General features: G+C 29.3%; 1 long non-coding RNA gene across 1 annotated transcript; it reads right to left on the bottom strand.

Annotated features, from left to right (window-relative positions):
* Positions 1–16,843: 16,843 nt before the first annotated feature.
* On the bottom strand, positions 16,844–17,899 carry LOC121214836 (uncharacterized). Its single transcript, XR_005910566.1, has 2 exons — positions 17,674–17,899; positions 16,844–17,271 (listed from the first exon to the last, which is right to left on the bottom strand). It is a non-coding gene; the product is annotated as an uncharacterized lncRNA (long non-coding RNA).
* Between the last annotated feature and the right edge of the window lie 328 nt (positions 17,900–18,227).

Raw genomic sequence — 18,227 nt, forward strand, 5'->3', positions numbered from 1 at the left:
AGTATGGATCGAAGATTATTTATGAAAATGATATGTTTGCTACAGTAACTTACAGTGTCACGTTACTATGCCGACCAAGTTATTACAACAAAAGAAAATATTTGATATGGTGTTGCACCAAGCTAAAGTAACACCAAAATTTTATCGTATTTTCTCGTATTTTTTAAAACCATATATGGTAAAAACAAAGTGGTGTCGTTGCATAATACCACGACAATTTTAGCATGTCGAGAATTGGGGAGAAACAATGGTTTATGAGAGAAGAAAAATAAGAAACAAAAAATTCAAGAAAAAATTATTAAAGTGACCCATGTGTGATTGGTTACATCAGATGGTTGCCGATACTGGTTCCCAATGCCACCCCAACCATTGATGTGACTAATCACTAAGGGGTCATTTTAATTTTTTTTTAAAATTTTCTCTCTTTTTTTTTTCTTTCTCTCGTTAACCCTTGTTTCTCTCCAATTCTTCACAATTTCTCCTTCAATTTTAGACATTTTGTGGAAAATGGTGTCGCGTTACTGTGCAGCGACACTTCTTTATCATTTTGACCATATACGATCGAAAAATATTAGAAAATACAATATAATTCTTGTGTTACTTTAACTTAGTGCAACACTATATAAAATATGTTTATCTATTAGCATAATTTAATCATGATTGCAGAGTTTTTCAAAGAGGTATCACAACACAATAACGCGACACCGTGAGTTATTATAACAAACATACCACTTTCACAAATAATCTTCGACTCATACTATTTACGTAATTAAATTATTTTTTATATCATTTAAAAAAAACCAACAATCTCTAAAAACTTTATAATTCAAACTTAATATATATAAAGTTCAACTTTGGTCCTAAAAAATTCGGATTCAACATTGGTTGATAGTTATTCCCCAAAACTATTTATGGTCTTAGAGTTATAGATTCCCCCGTTCTCGCCCAAATTAGTGGTTTGGTCTCAAGAATTTTGGAAAATTCTTCTGTATAATGCACTTGCATTTGCCAAACATGTGACCTTGCAATTTGCCCACTAATATATATTTTTAAAAGTATTATAAAAGTATTATAAAAGTATTTATATTGTCAATAAAATAATAAAGTTGTATTTTAGTTTTGATAAAAAATATATAAAATAATCTTATTTTATTTTGGTAAGAAATTTAACATTATTCAGATAAAATTTTACCGTCAATACAAAGATGAAGGTTCAATTCTCATCCTGAATATAGAATAATTTTAAAACTTGTGGTCAATATCTATTAATGAGCTTACAGAATACAGATGATTCAATTAATGATGATTACTGCTGAAGATTTTACCAACAGATTTGAACCACAAGCTCAAAAGAAGAAAGTAGGATTCGGAGGGGACAGTCCTTGCTATAATAATGGCTCAGAAATGGGACATCAAAGGCACTGCTTATCGACAGGCTTGACCTCCATGTTTCATGAATGTCAGTAAAATGGTGTAGTGGCCGTCAATTTAGTTTGCCCTTTCGTACAAGCAAGAGACTATATTTCATACATTGAATACATTTTATCAACTTTGAATTTTATCCTTCTATTTAGTAAAAACTGACAATTTAATTCATCATAAATTTGTGTAAAATTGAAAATTTATTTTTTCAATAGAAAAGAAACAACCCTTACACGAATATAATAGAAATTATACTTTAAACCGACATAGAAATATTATAATCTAACAACAGTAAATGTTGCATCGACTTAGGAGGATGTTCACATATTTGTAATTTTTGAGATTTGCACCTTCCACCTCCTACATAGAAAGCCATAAATTAACCACAGTTCCACCATTCTGCTATTTGGCGCTTTGCTAGTCAAGAGTGTTTCAACTAGCAGTGCACTATCACACTCGAGTTCTACTTGTCTGAAACTTGTTAAAAAAACAAAATACAGTAGTAAAATAAGGAGATCTGTGTAGGGCTTAAAGTCAAGGCTTTTTAACCTTTAAATAAATATAGTTAAAACTTCTCTTGTATCATTCGTTTTTCAACATTAGTGAATTTCTTCTCCTTTGCCCGTGGTTTTTTCTTGAAAGGGTTTCCACATAAAATTTGTGTGTCCTTATTTTTCTTATTTTGCGATCATTCTATTGCCATTATCGACGTCTATTATAAAACTAGCCTTGATCTTAAAGATTATGACATTACCTAACAGCAGAGAATAACCACACAACCATACAACACCCGAATCTCTGAGTACCCCTCCAATAAAAGCACTGCTACTATTGGATGACATTGCTCCATCCGTATTAAGTTTAATCCAACCCCTCTCAGGTGGGAACCATTGGCCAACCGTTGTTTTTGCTAATTTATTGCATATAAAATGTTTAACCATTGATTTTTGTTAATTTCATGCATATAAATTGTTGAACTGTTGATTTTTTAAGTCAATAATTTAACAACAAAGTTTAGCAATGTTATCCTATTGAACCGACATCTCAATTTTTATAAAATACGATGACTAAATTTTAACAAATTAAAATAGATTGATTAACTTCATAAGTTTTAAACAAAAAAATCTCAATTTTTGTAAAGCAGAAGCATCAAACTAATAATTAAACCGTCAACAATTTATATCATATAATTTTATGAGACATTCATGTTTTATTTATTTATTTCGTATCCATATTACTTTTTTCTTCTGTAATTCATGTCCAATTTTGTCGGTTGCTACCAATAAGAAAAAAGATTTATTTATAATTCAAATTATTTATTTTATTGTTGATGTATTAAGGCAATGCTTGATAAGATTAAATTGTAAAAGTCAAAAAGTGAAAAGATTGAAAAAGTAAAACTTTTTTTCTAATTCAAATAAAAATAATAATTTCTTTTTTAATTTTAATCTCGTTATAGGTTATTATTATATCTGCTATTATTGATACAATGTTTAGAATTGCTTATAGCCTTTCTCCAACTATTAAATAGGAGGATAATGCGCTTCAGCATACTTAAACCCACGTCCTCCTGCATCGGCAACAGTGCCGATGCCAATCGAATTAAGACTCAATCGGTGAAAAACAATTTTTTAAAAATCAATTACGCATTAGAGTTGAAAAATAAAATAAAAAATTTTCCAAAAAAACTTGATAATTTTTGCAATACTGAATTTCACTTGTATATTTCTCACTTTCTTCTTATCATTATAACCAATTACATGGTTAGAAAGGGTAAGTAGAGATCTTGGCTCCCTTAAATTAAACGATGTAATATATATTTTAACTCTTCTTAAAATTAATATCAATTTAATCCCATTCAACCCCTTAAATAAGTGAAAAATTATACTTTTGGTTCATTTCAAAAATTAATAATTCAATTTAAGTCATTTAAACACAAATTTTAGCTTCCCCTCAAAAGATTTTTTTTAAGTGATAAGATAAGTTAACTATCACATCAAACTAATATAAAACAAAAGCATTCCTATCTGTATCGAACTTCAAGAGATGTAAGAGCTCCCTAGGAATCTCCTCGAAAACCTAAACGCCATTCTTCTTGTTAGAGACCATTTTTGCTAGCGAATCTGTAACTCTATTCTCCTCCCTAGGAAAATGTCATATTCTCCAAAATCTAACAAGTTGTAACAGTTGAAAAATTCTTCTTACCAACGCTGAATTCGAATTTACCTTCTGTCTTTCTTGAATGATTTTAGTCACCTCTAAATTATCAATTTGGATCATCGCTCTATCAAGACCCTGCCTTTGTAAGAGAGCAAAACCATCCAAAAAAATTATATTTGGATTCAATTTAACCGCCCCATCAATATTCAACAGGCAACAATTACTTACTCATATATACCCTAAAAAAAGAGAAGATTAAAAAGAAAATGTGAAAGTAATTATTCAATAGAGTAGGTTAAACTTAAACCTAGAGCATCAATTCCTTTTTGTTGATGGCATCAATACTCATTTCTTCCAATGCCCACAATTGTTTATCCTTTTCCTTCAAGGTTAAACTTGATAAAAGCTAATTAATTAATTGTTTATTAAATATTAAAACTATAAAATAATAAATTTTTGGTGATAATGATATATTCGCCTCAAATACTCTCTATATAGAGGTCCAAGAGTTGATTGCCATCTAATTATGTATCTTTATTGGTCCACATGGATAATCCATCAAATCATGACAATTTAGGGTGTCAAACACTATGGTTTATTAGAGTGTCAATGCTATAATTATAAAATTACGCACCCATCGTTTTAAACTAAAGCTACTTTGTTTCAGATATTTTCATGGTTGAAACATTGCTGTCAGCAAGTAAACTAATACGTCCAACAGCATAAGTGCTATTAGTTTAATATCAATTATGGGATGCCATCTATAGCTACCTAATTGGCCACTAGCAAGTAAGGTATCAAATCACCCTTTTTTTACTTTCTGTTTTTATGTCGACAGGTCAAGTTGAATCTTTAAATTGGAAGTAAACTTTTCCAATTCTATTTTTTATTTATAAGACTCGAAGCTCAATTCAATAATTTTCTTTTTCTATATATGTATTTTTTATTTAAATTGATATAATCTAAATACAACAAGAATAGTATTTAAATGTGTAAAGCCCTAAAAATTTAAGAGTTTACTTGTGAGAATCTGCAGTAATTAAATTTTGTATCTTTAGTTATGTGCTCTGCTTTTGTGTTTAAGGTCTGAAGTTCAAACTGCGTTGCTAAAGTTTTGTTAGTTTAAAACAACATTTATCCATGTGTTAGGTGATTAAGTATAATTCTGGGTAAATTAGTGTTAAGAATGAGCTTACTGGTTCACTGGTTAAAAATTTGTTTGTATTTTGTCTAGTTCGAAGTTTGAATCCCATTGTACGCGTTATGGAATATATTTTTTGTAAATGCCGGAAGGGGTGGTGGTTAACTTAAAACATTCTATCGTTCTTTTCATTTTTCTTCTAAAACATTGGTTCTTTGTTTCTCCTTTCTTCCCTTTTTTTATTTTTCTTTTTGCGGCAATTGATTGTTATGTGAATTGTGAAGTCTGGTTGCCTGTGAGGTCGATTTTGCGTAAGTTTTATTGCAACTTTCTTTCATTTGTGATTTTCGTTCTATTAACATTTCTTTGTCTAAACGGGTCTTTACTCATTTACTTAAATTATGTTAAACCTTCGGTTGGTTACTTTGTTAGGTGAGGAGATTGCAAAAGACGTTAATTCGTCGTATTAATTTGATTTCTTTTGTTTCATACGAGGTGAGTGTACGAATTGCAATAGAATGGCGTTGAATCTTTCGACATGTTTTTAACGATAGGTTGATTTCGCTAAATGTTGAAATTGATTGTGTAATTGGTTGTGAAATGATTAATTAGGTTCCAAGTAGTCTCCGTATTGTTTTTCCGTCAAAATGAAATCAAGTTTGTACTGGAAACTCTAATTTTGCAAGTTTGGATCATCGAAAATGGAGGTTGTCGACTCCGCACGGCCAGGCATACGGGCATGTGTCTAGGCCGTGTGAGCCACACGGGCATGTAGCAGGCCATGTGATCAGCCATGTAACTCACTGTTCATCAAATTAGGGCCACACTGGCTGGCACACGGGTGTATGTCCAAGCCACGTGTGGCCAAAATAGTGCAGGGTTCACACGGGTGTGTGTCTAGGCCGTGTAACTCACTATTTGTGACTTAGGACCACACGGGTAAGCATAGGGGGTGTGCTCAGGTTGTGTGAGTCACATCGGCAAGGACACGGCGTGTGTCCAAGCCGTGCAACTCTCTGTTTACAGGTTAGAATCATACAGGCAGAGGGCATGGGCGTGTGCCCAGTTCGTGTGAGCCATATGGGCAAGGACATGACCTTGTGTCCAGGCCGTGTGGCAGTATCAAAGAGGCCCAAAACCCGTTTTCGAGGCCGTAAATGTGTTCTATGACTGATAATGATTTTTCTATTGTATGAATGGTCTGAACTTGATTGATTGAGAACTCTCTGATGCTCTATAACTGAAACCTAAGTGTTATAATTGTAAGTGCGTTGTGAATATCTGTATACTGCATATGCATGAGTTGGGATGTTGTGAAGAAAGAAGTAACCTACTCTAAATTAGTGGTTAAGCCACAACGTGAATAATTCTGATTTTGGCGCTTGACGCATTATGATCCAGCAGCTAAGCTACGTTACTGTAAACGTGTCAAATAGACACTTCGGGTGTGTAGGGATGGATGGGCATTGAATGTCCTTAATGGTGTATTGAGATGGTCGAAGAATGTGTGTAGCGGGTGGGGTTTAGAAATATCTGCATCTGAATCTGATCTGCGATATATATATGAAATTGCATATATATAAATATCCATCTGTGTACGACTGACCTGTCTTGAATCTGAATTGTAAATAGTCTTGTACCAAACCAAATCTTTGAATATAACTACTTTATAAATGAATACGAATTGAATAACTTAGGTTACGCACTGAGTTCACAACTCATTCTGTTTTTGGTTGGATTTCAGGTGATCCTCAGTCTTGATCTGGTTGGTGTCGTGGGAGCTCGGTCAACTTTTTATCTTTTCTTTTAAGCATTACCACTAGGGATTTACATTTTATGGAATTTATGAAGACTATATGTTTTAAATTGTTGTTATCATGAATGATACGTATGAATGGTTTCGTTCGATTGTGTTATGATAGTATGAATTTTAGAACGGGTGACGTAACTCTCCAAACTTGGTCTGGACGTCTAGAACAGGTCTAAGACAATAAAGAACAGAAACATATTAAGAAGTCAATAAAGAGCCACCCACTTTCTAAAAGAAACTGTGGGTGGTATTTCAACGATAATAGGCATCGTCATTTGTCCATCACAACTTGTGAAAACAACAAAAATATTCACAAATTAGATCTGCAAACTGAAAAAAGAGAAGGCACATGAATGAAAAAAAGAAAGAAAGAAAAAATTGATGGTAGGAGAAAAAGGCGAGCAATAACTAACTCGAAAGATAACACCATCACCGATCAAAACAAAAAATAAGAAAATAAGCAATAAATTGAATAATATTAAAATTTTGGCAAACAATTTTTAGAAAAAAAATTAGATTTGATAGTGACTCGATTCAATCCTAAACAAATCGGGACAAAAACTATGTTTCACTATCAAAGACAAAAACCAACAATTTATTACCAAATTATTAAGTTGCCATTAACAAAGAATTTGACCCAACCTAACATTTTGTGATTACAATTGTAAACTATTTAGTTTTTTCTATAAACGACAATCTATTTTCTTTAATATAAAAGACTAGACAAGCTTAAATGACTTGTTTATTGGTCAATCCAACTAGTTTTGATAGGGTAAACCATTGGTGAGTCAATTTTTGGCTAGTCACTTACATAAAAATAATTGTAATTTGATCATCGCTATTATAGAAAATTTTCATTTTAGGCACTTAAAAGTTAAATTTCTAACTGTGGTTAACTTTGCATGTCATATAGTGGTAGAGCCAAGGGATTGGTAGGGCACTGGCCCCTTTAAAATGAAAAATTTTCATTTCAGCCCTTTTATAATTTATAAAATTTTAAATTAGTAATAGTAAAATTGTACTTTGATCTCTCAAAAATGATAAAAATTTGATTTAATCCTTTAAAAATTATAAAGATACAGGCTATTAAAATGGTGAAATTACATTTTTACTATTGTAGAAATTATATAGAACTTAATTCTATCGCTCCCCTCCAAAATTTTCTAACTTCACCCTTGATGCCATATCATCATTTTTTACCCTTTTTTTTTAATTATGGCGACTAGAAGCAGGGAGCAAAGGAAAAAGAAGAATTGTGGAAGTGGGGGTGGCATGGAGGGGTAGAAGATGATGAACAATAGTGGGAGTGCGTGCATAGTCGGCCACCGTTAGGAATTTAACGTTTAGATAATTAAAATGAAAATTTTCTCTAACAACAGTGACCAAAACTGTAAATATTTTTATTTGGATGATCAAAATGAAAACATTCAAAAATTTAGACTACTAACTAAATATTTTACTTGTTAAAAGAGTAAATAATTATATTACTATAGACCAGTAAATAAGTTTTAATTAATTAAATGATTTACCAATAAATTTGTTGTAAATAAAATTTTAATCAAACATATATAATTTAAATGTGGATTGAGATTTAACTTAGTTGACATTTTATTATTATGACAATTGGAAGAACATAATTATAATTTAAGTATGAATTAAAATTCATTTAATTTATATTAAGGATAAATCTCAAAATATACATGTATTATGGTTTAATGTGCAATTATATTCATGAATTTTGATTTTGTGGAATTTTATAAATGAAATTTTGATTTGATCAAATTCTTATAATTTTATTAACGTAGTCATGGATATAATATCATTTTATGTTTATATATTGCATACATAAATAATTATATTTATCCAATATAAAAATAAATTAATGTATTTATTTTTTTAAATGTACATGATTAAATCAAAATTAAAGTTTTAAGTATACATTTGAACCACAAATAAAGCTTCACGTCTATAATTGCACCAAATTAAAGTTCATGTATACAATTACACGTTAAATCAAAGTTCATATATAATTTTAAGGTTTATCCCTTTATCGAATTTACAACATATTTGGAAAAAGAAAACAAAATTAAGGATAAGAAGGTGGCATAAATGTTTGTAAAGACAAAAACAGGTTAATTGAGCAAATGGTAGAGTTTATCTTCTTTATGAAAGATCTCCATGATTTCTTGCTATAAAAAGAAGGGAATGCTTTTCTTTATTTTCTTAACAGTTAGCTAAAATAGGAAAAAATTAAAAAGGTCAATAAGCAAATAAAAATTGTGAATTTTCTTTGTACTAATCCATACTAATTAAGTTTTATCCATCCACAAATTGAACGGACCACACGAGAAAGGAGCGATTAAAAAGAAAATATTAAAATATGTCATAAGTCTTTATACTCTTCAAGAATTTTAAATTTAAAATTTTAGTCTCTCAACTTTTTAGATTCAATATTTTTTTATTAAATTTAAATTAATTATAAAATTATTTTTTAATTACATGACTACCAAATAAATTTTACATAAATTAAATTTTAAATTTTAAAAATAAAAATACAAAAACTAAATTTTAAATTTTCAAAAATTACATAAACTTATCCATAATTAACGTAAAGAAAAGGTAATTCCACGTCACTGAAACATATCGGGATGAGATCATAATGGAAGGCCGACATCATATCGCAAAAAACTTTTTAACTCATTAGTTCACATTTTTTATGAAATTTTAGTCTGCATTCTAATATCCATTGAAGATTTATTTTTTGAAACAATATAATTATATGTTCAGATTATATATGTTCTTTTTGACATAATATTTAGAACTACTCATAATTCCTCTCCAATTCATAAATAAGAAGATAATATACTTCAGTACATTCAAGCTCACATCATTTTGTATTGACGATAATGTACATATCAATCAAATTAAAACTCAAATTAGTGAAAAATATTCTGAAAACTTTTAAAAAACGATTTCATGCAATTATTTAAAAACACTTAATTTTCTTTTAAAAAAAGACAAAAATATTATTAGTGTAACTCTAAATAAAGTTGATAGAGACTAGATATTGGATAATCACTTATCCAAGATTGCAAATTAAGTAGTGAAATTGATATGGTGAATAATCCCCACCTTAAGTTGAGCTTTAAAAAAAAATTTCGGTTAGTCCAAATCTGTTCGAATTGAATCGAAATTAAATAATTTTAAAATATTTTATTTAAATTTAATTGTAAAATTTTTTAATAGTAAATAGGTCATTCAAGGTAATTAAATTCAACTAGACTCTAATTATTTTTAGGATGAACTACATCCAAGATCATTAAACTATTAGTACGTTTATGTTTTGATCACTCAACTTTAAAAAGTTACAAGATAGTCAGTGAACTATTTGAAAGATTTCATGTAAATCATTGAACTGTTATATTTTTTTATTTTTTTTATAATCTAGCTAATGAGCTTCAAGCAACAACACGATGATGGGTGCTGTAGATCAATACCCATCAGCGAATATAAAAATATACTTTAATTCTAAGTTGATCTAACTATCAGTAACAAAAATTTATTAAGTCCAACAAGGCAATTTTTTAACATCAAATTGTATTATAGTTCCTACTAAAAATTTGTATTATAGTGACCGAGTATTTTATTAATTACCTATGGTAAAGAAATTATTTATTATAAAAAGATGGGGGATAAACATGGACTTACATTTTTGTTGTTTTTATATAAAATAAAATGAAAGTGACAAAGCACGTTTCTATATTTGCTATAAAAATAATTGTAATAATTGCATGTTGGACTTCTTTTATATGAAAAAGTAGGTTTCACTTATCTCAAAAGTAAAGTCAAAATTCATTATTTTGGGAAATTAACTCATTGCCTTAAATTGTGTGCAGCCGTTGATGTATATTTCATAAATAGTTGGATTTTGGGGTTTTTTTTAATATAAATTAAAATAAAATTTAATTTATTCAATTTATTTATATTAGTTTACATGGAATCTTAAATTATGGTTTATTGATAAGTCGGATCGTGGTGTTTTAAGATGGGTTAATAAATTATTTATAAAATATTGTAATACAAGTAGTTTTGCATTTACCCATATCTTTTTGTGCAATTAATGTTTTATAAAAAAATTAATGTTTTAATGATTCAGCACTTAAATTTCATATTTCATTCATATAAAATATGCATGTCAAGTTGATGTACACATTTGTTTTATGTAAAAAAATATTCAATTGTTGAATATATGTAGAGAGATTATTTTTAGAACGATATAATAGACATATTAGATTTATTCGAAAATTTATATGCAACATAAATACAATTATTTCAATAAATTCAACGACTAAATCATCAAAATATTAATAAAAAATACGAAAAAAGGAATATAAAATTACTTTAATTTTATATAGATTTCATCCTAGTATCATAAAAAGCTAAAGGCTAAGTAGAATTAATTACTTTTTAACTTTTCTTTATAATAAAGTAAAAGGAGGAAAATTAAAGTAAAAATGGGAAATGGAGAAGAATGCTAAAATAAGTGAAGCAAGAATTCATGGCTACTGAGATATTTTCTAAGTGCATGCTTTATACCAAAAAAAAAATAAAAATAAAAATCGATTCAACTTTAAGTTATTAATGTCTAAATTTTAAATAACAAAGCTTCAAAATCAAATCGATAGTGAATCTAATTAGATTATTGATTTTCGATTTCATCAGTTTAAATAGTTTGTTTGAATTAATTAAATAAATTATTAAAAGTACAGATTAAAAGAAATAGAGAAAATTGGTTCAACTAGTCTAGTCATGTAATGACTCAAAATTCACGGGCATTGGAAAAGTACATTATCGGACCTCCGTCTTAGCGAAATGGGTTCGTAAATGATTATTAGAAATATTTATGAGTCTAGTGATGTATTCAATTAAGTTTTGATTAGGTGAATTTAACTTAATTAAAAGTAATTAGTAAAAAAGGACTAAAGTGAATAAAGGGTTAAAGTCTAATTATAGGTGAGGCGGCATATGTTTAAAAGATCTAAGATTTTTACATGATATTTATTAGATTAATTATATTATTATTAAATAAATTAAAATAAAGACAAATGTATGATGATAAAATTGTACATGTGTAATATATGTATTTGTACACTTTTAATATAATTGTATATTTTCTTAAATTTTAAGTAAAAGATATTTTATATATTAAATTATTATATTAATAAAATATTACATTAATTAGATAAAAAGTATATCATAAATTATATTATATTATAAAATAAATTGAATTGTAACAAATTTATGGTAATAAAAATATACATATGTAAAAATTATATTTGTACAATTGTAATTTAAATACATAACTTACTTATAATATAAGTATAAAGATATTTTATAATTGTTAATTATTAATTAAATTAAATATAACATAAAGTAAATAAGATAAAAGAAAGGAAACAAATAAAGAAAAGAAGAAACAGAAAAGCCATTTCGAAACAGACCAGGGAAAGGAGAAAAAGAAAAGAAAGAAAAATAAAGGGAAAAACTAGGGTTCTAAGGTTTGAAGCTTTATTAGGTAAGTCAATTAAGCCCTTTTCTTTTAATTTTGATGTTTTAAAAGTTTTAGAATAAAGTTTTGTTGAATTTAAGTTGAAATTTTAGAAGTTCTTAGATTTTTGAACATGATTCATGTTGAACAAATTGTTGAATTAGGGTTTAATTGAATGAGTTTTTAGTTAGAATTGATTAAAGGATTAAATTGTAAAAGAAGCTATTAGTTTTACATAGTAGGGACTAAATTGCAAGAATTTTGAAATTAGGATTTTATGATGAAATTTATATAGTTATGTCTAAGTTTGGTTGAAATTTTAATAGAAATAAAGTATGAATTGAGATAGAAAAGTAAGTGAATTTAGTTAAGACTAAATTGAAATTAAAGTAGAAAATTGAATAGAAATTCAATTAATTAGATATAAATTAATAGTGTATTAATGATTATGAAATTATCTTAATTTTTCGAAGCTAATATCGCACTTGAGGCATCCACGAAGAAAGGAAAAGAAAAAGTGGACGAGGAGTAGACACGAGAATCACGGTTTGTATTACTATAATTTAAACTACTATTTATTAAATGTTATATTTAAATTTATTTGTATGGTAAGTAAAATTTTAAGGTAAGTATCAATATTGAAATGAATGAAATTGAGATGAAGTATGATTATGTATAGATATTTGATAGTATATTGATTGGAAAGTGGAAAATTGTATTGAATTGAATTGTGATTATGAGAATGATTTGAATTGAAAATATGAGAAAGTGATTGAATTGAAATATGAAAATTGAATACCCTATTAACTAGTCGGGCTGAGTCGGATATAGTTGGCATGCCATAGGATTGAAATGATTTGGGGATTTTTCGGCTTGGCTGAGGAGACACTGATGTTACTATATTTCTTCGAGCTATCTGAAGAGGCACTTAGTGTTGTTCTGGTGTGTTTGGGTGGATTATTCTGGTGTGTTTGGGTGGATCATTCTGGTGTGTTTGGTTGGATCCATGTATCCGCCAAGGTCCGAGTCTTGTTAATAGGGGAAAATAAATGAAATGAGAAAATTGAATGAGTTTGATCGATTGATCTACTGAATGTATGAGAAAGCGGAATTATGAATTGAAATGTGAATTGAAATTGAGATATGAGATTTGCAAGCATGAACCTAAGGTTCATGAATTGATTGAAGATTCGAATTGTTGATATATGATATCAGTTGATGAATTATTATAAATGAAGTATGAATTTGAATGTAAATTAATTCTTATGATTTACATTGTTACATATTTGATGCTTATAGAACATTAATGTTATTTAGTTTGAATTATGGTAATACCACTGAGTATAGGCATACCCAGCGTACGGTTGTTTCCGTGCGCAGGTTAGTAGAAGTCAAAGGTCCCGGTTCAGTATCCAGATCAATCCCGACTTCGGAGACAATTTGGTGATGTAATCTCTCTTTTGGTAAAAGTGGCATGTACTTAGGTATTGTATAAATTATATACTTAAGTCTTGAGACTTTGGTTGTAAAATGATGTCTAATATGGGCTATAAGTATGAAATGAATTAGTATGGCATATTTGGTAAAATGTGGCATGAAACTAAAATGAGAAATATGTATGAAATTATTAGTTCAATTAAAAAGTTATCTATGAGTGATCAAGTAGATAAATTGTTAAATTAATGTTGTTGGCATAATTAGGTATGTTTGAGTGTGGAAATGTATGGTTTGTTATATTGATTGCAAATTGGTTGCGGTTAGAAAATTTTAGGAAATGTTAGATGTTTATAAAGGGGTTATATTGAGTTCAAAAAAAAAATTTACCAAAAATTTTCGAAGTACTTGAACTAGTCCCGTTCCAGTTTTAATATGTGTTTTGGACCTCGAGGGTCCATTATAGGGATTTAATAATTAAATTATACTATGTATGTTATTGATTTGTGAATTATCAGTAAATTGTCCGGTATGTCTGGTAATGCTCTGTAACCCTATTCCGGCGATAGTTTAGGGTTAGGGGGTGTTACAGGTCAGCTAACTCAATTAGTTTGCGTCAATTGATCCAACCTCTTATTTCAGGCATGTATCTTGGCCTATTCTTGGACCAAGCGATTTGACCGGCTTGTCCAATCTGGTTTTGAAAACAATGCTAAATAAGGGTGAATCTAAGAGGCAAGCAAGGAAAGCTGTTCATGGGTTGAGTCAGGTCGGGTTGGGCTAAGGTTCGATTCCAAAAAATTCAAGTCTAAGCCTGTTTTCAGGTTGGTCCAACTTTAAAAATTAATAGAATATTAACAAATATATTTTTAATTAATGTTTTATAATTAAATTTAAATAATAAAATACTTTCATTATTTAAATTGAATTTGAGCTTGGTCAGACTGCCCGGCTCGACCTAATGTACAAAAATCATTATCCAAGTCCTGCTCAAGTCAGGTCAAGTGGGCTATCCGACCCTTGGACAAGTCTAGGTAGAAACTTTGGTCCCTCCCTCAAAATGAAAAGAAAAATTGAAATTCAACCCCACTCATAAAGGATTAAATTACGAGTTAATGCATAATAAAAATACACTTAAATCCCCTGAATGAAAAACAAATTGTTTAGTCCCTTAAAAAAATATGATGAATCCTTAAATCAATACATAATAATATTATATTTAATTTTTTTTTAAAAATTATAATTCAATTCCAACTCCCCCTCAAATATTTTCAAGATTCACTCATCTCTCTTTATGAAAAAAAAAATAAGTATGAGTTTAGATGGACTGTGCGTTTACTTACGATTAATATAAAAATAACGGTGACTGTAAAATTAGATATTATAGTGATATTATAACATGAGACAAAAAATAAATTAAACGCACCGTATTGCACCGTCTATCCAAACCCATACTAAAACACCGAACTAAATTAAAAAAAAAAACTAAATATCCACTGAAATAAAATGAATGAAAAGGAAATTGATCTAACCCACTGGCCTATGATAATGACATTGAGCATTTGTAAATTATAAGCTTCGTCGTCTTAACTAATAAGATACTTGCATAAGTTCTATTTATTTTAGTTAAAAACAAGGCCGATAACAAGAATGCTCGATACATGTTTGGTTATAATTATTTATTATTATTACATGACGTATGAAAATGTTCCTCAACATAGACAAAGTCAGAAAATTGTTTTTAAGTGGATTAAAAATAAATTATAAATTATTAGGAAAATAAAATACAATTTTATTATTAAACCAAAATATAAATTCAAAAGTTTAAGCATTTAAATGATAAATCTGTTAATTTTTTTTAAGAGGCCAAAGCAACTTCCTGCCGTTTATCTTCGTCAATGGTCCTCAAAACCATAAGTCACCAGCATGTTTGATATATAATATTTAGTCATTTTATTATAAATGAATAAATAATATTTAATACATCAACATAATTATTATTACCCTTGAACATCGTTGCACTTATAAAATGTACTATCCTACCAATAAATGTTAGGTGTAATGTTTAGGTATTTTGTATTTTTATTCTTTAAGGGAACTAAGGGTGAGTTTGGATGGGCAGTGCGTTTACCTGCGGTTAGTGTAAAAACAGCGGTGGCGGTGAGATTAGATACTGTAGCGGTACTGTAGCGTGAGACAAAAAGTAAGCTAAACGCACCGCACCGCACCCAATCGCCCATCCAAACCCACCCTAAGTGTGGTTTTGGAAATTGTTTGAGAGTACAGTCAGTGGCGAAGCTAGAATAATTTTTTAGGGGCCAATGAAATTTTAATTTTTTATAGTCTATATCTTTATAATTTTTAAAAGATTAAATCGAATTTTTATAATTTTAGGGGGCCAAAATATAATTTTACCTTTATTAATTTAAAATTTTTAAAAAAATTTAGAGGGCCTAAATAACAATTTTTCATTTTAGGGGGAGGAGCCCATGCCAGCCTCCTTCTAGATTCACCTCTGAGTACAGCCGCCTAGGACTCAAAGCTAAAAGGAGTAAAAAATTTTGTTTCTAAAATAAATTAATTAAATGTATAGAGCTGTCAATTTCTTACCATGAATGCTTCATCTCCCAGGGCCCTAAAAACTTTCAACTTTTATTATATTAAAGGGGCCTCGATTTATTATTTCACTTAAGGCCCCCAAAAATGTCAAGAACAGGCCTGAAGAGAACACATGTTAAAACTTTGAAAACGACATTATTAAAAGAAGTAACCATGAATTTTGAATATAAACTGTAAAATGAATATGAAAAATACAAAAAAAAAGAAAAAAGAAGAAGAAGAAATACACTATCCTAACCAAGTTACCAAATTATTTATTACCCAACGATTTAAAATTTTAGTTTATAATTTTAATATAAAATAATAAAGAATACAAACTATAAACAATACATAATTATATTTATGATAACATATATTCAAATTAAAAGTTTCAAAAATATTTATTTCTCCTTATATTTTTATATAATATTTACTTCTACTCATAATCCCGTTATAATCTTTAAAATAGAGGGAAAAAACACTTAAAAACGCATTTAAATCTATATCATTTTGATTATTACAATAACAATGATGCCTACTTAATTAAGGCTCAATCAACTAATTATCCTTATATACTTTTTAATCTCGATTGATTTTTAGGTTTAATTTTAAATAATACACAAGTTAGTTTATTAATATATGTTTTCCAAGTTTTCGCGTAAATATATATATATTAATTAAAAAACTTATTTATTCTTGAAAATAATTGCAATATAAAATCTAAAAATAGTGAAAAGAAAATATTAAATTTTATAAGTTTGTTTTCTAAATAACGTAAACCATGCAAAAGCAAAGGCAAAGCATGCATGGCGGGCTAAGTTGTCGGTAGCCGTGTCACGGTGTACCTCTCGTGAGGCAATTGTAGAAACCCAATTTTGCCCGGGGCCCAAAACTCGGAAGCCCAAAATCCAAACACAAATAGTCCATAAAATACAAATAATAATCCAATCACAAATGGGCCCAAAATTAAAAAACCCTAGCCCATATGACTTTAACATTTTCGGCAGAAGCAAACCCTATTTGCCTCCCCTAAGCATGTGTGCCGCTGGCCTCCTCATCTGCCACACCTCCAGCTCTCCATGCCACCATGTCGGCCACCATGCCCCTCAGCCTTGGCCACCACGCCCCATGCGTCTGACACTCCACCGTGCCCACCACCTGCAACAAGAACAAACACAACAGCAAAGAAAGCATGCGAATGATGGGGGAAGTAATAAACAAAAGGAACGAAAAAAATATATTGGCTTTAAAAGCCGAAATCTATCATTTGTAACGGGGGGATTTTTTGATATTTCGATGGGAGAAGGGATTGTATTTTAGGGGGGATTTTTAGAGAGGAATCGATTGTATTTTGGGGGGATATATATATTTTTTTCGGAGATAATACAAAGTTCAAGAGTAAATCAAGAATCGGAACTAAGTTTTGAAAGGTGATTTTTTATTTTTTTTTCTCTTTTCAAATTTTCTCTTGATTTGGATTTCGTTTGTTCTGTTTCCTTTTCAATTTTTTTTTAAAACGGTTTTTTTTAAAAAAACAAGAGAGGGAGAGAGGGGACTTACCAACGAACTCACGACCTCGGCTAGCCGGATCTCCGATGATGGTGGCACAGGCCTAAGAGAAAATTTGAGAGCTTTCTCTCTGCTTTTCTTTAAGGAAAATAAGAGAGATGATGGGTAATTTTTTTTTAGTTTTCAAAAAGGGGTGTTCAATGTTTTAAAAATAAAAAAATAAAAAAGTAAGCTTCATTTGTTTTTTTCCCCTCAAAAGTAGAGCCTAGGGAAGGGAAAAACCTAACCGTGCATTCAAGGGATGGAAATTTGCACATTTCTTTTAAATGGGAAATTTTCGCGATTAGTCCCTGTCCTGGGTGCTTACGTTCAATCAAGTCATTTTTTTTGTTTTCTTTAAATGCTTTCAAATTACCCCGGAAATTTACGCCCAGACCCCTCCCTCCTTACCCACGTGTGCATTTTGGTCCCCTTGTATCCTTTTGTTCTGTTTTCACTCCAGAATTTCATTTTTTAATTCAATTAAGCCCTATTTTGTTTATTTTAGACACTTCTATCACAAAATTTTTTTGGTATTATTATTAATCTATTATTACTATTTTTTA

This window comes from Gossypium hirsutum, chromosome A02 (assembly GCF_007990345.1).
Source record: "Gossypium hirsutum isolate 1008001.06 chromosome A02, Gossypium_hirsutum_v2.1, whole genome shotgun sequence".
NCBI lineage: Eukaryota > Viridiplantae > Streptophyta > Magnoliopsida > Malvales > Malvaceae > Gossypium > Gossypium hirsutum.